This window comes from Myotis myotis, unplaced genomic scaffold (genome assembly GCF_014108235.1).
Source record: "Myotis myotis isolate mMyoMyo1 unplaced genomic scaffold, mMyoMyo1.p scaffold_m19_p_3, whole genome shotgun sequence".
In the NCBI taxonomy this organism is placed as follows: Eukaryota; Metazoa; Chordata; class Mammalia; order Chiroptera; family Vespertilionidae; genus Myotis; species Myotis myotis.
In genome coordinates, this window is record NW_023416335.1 from 24,627,029 (window position 1) to 24,628,104 (window position 1,076).

Here is a 1,076-nt window from a genome sequence, read left to right on the forward strand (position 1 = left end):
TAAAAAAATCAATAAAATATATTTAAAATGTGTGGGGGGGAAATATTCTGATTGGTCTAACTTGGTCATAAGCTCAGCCTGATAGTCAGGGTTGAGTGGTGTGAAAAGCATCCTGCCCAATCATGAGGAGTAGGGGTAGTAGGGCTGGCAACTTAAAGGAGGAATGTTGTGCCCATGAAAAGTGAGAGTTAGGTATGGCCCTCCTCCTCTTCCTGGCCACCCTGTGCACACACATTTTCTTATTGCCATCAAAACAGTTCCAAAACAGAGAACCAGCATCTCTACAATGGATGGTAACCTAAAATCTCATTGGCTGATGCACCTAGAAAGAATGGAGTTGTTCTTCTCTAATTCCAAACCTCTATGGTGCCCTTTCTTCACTAGTTCCATCGCTTCTCCCTCCATAGGCATGTGATCCAGGTCACCATGGACAACAGTTTGATTAGCTGTTCCATCGCCGCACACCATGGACTCCTATTCCCATCCCAGAACATGAGTGAGAGGCTCATTGCTTTTCACATGATCTTCCCCACAAGTTCCACAAGGAAGAGTTGCTGATCAGATAAATACTATAAGAGATGTCCACCATTCTTATTTACAGGGGAGACTGTGGTGGGAGTGGAATTCAGTTCCAGAGAGGTGGGGCTTCATTGAACTGAATGCTCTTAGTAACCCCAGGAATCACTAACATTCAAAAATGTGAGATTTTCAATATGTTATACAGAAACTATTTGGTAGTGAAATGCAATTCCGTAATTTCTGGTCCCTTTATTATCTGGTAATACAGTGGCTCTGAGTCCATAATCCTCTCTGTGCAATGATGTAGGGCTGCTATAATACCCCTCACTAACCAAACGTTGGGGAAGCCCCTGAGAGTGCCAGAGGAAAGGGCCCACTGATGCTGCTATAGGGAGGGGGGTGTAAAGATTTAGACCACTTAGCATTGAAGAAGCATCAGACACAGAAATCCTGTGCAGCAGAATCATAAAATGGGACTCTTCTCATCTTGGCTTGGGCTGGCGCATGAAGACAATGGATTCCTTTTTATGCTAATGAGAGTCCATCTTCAGAAATTT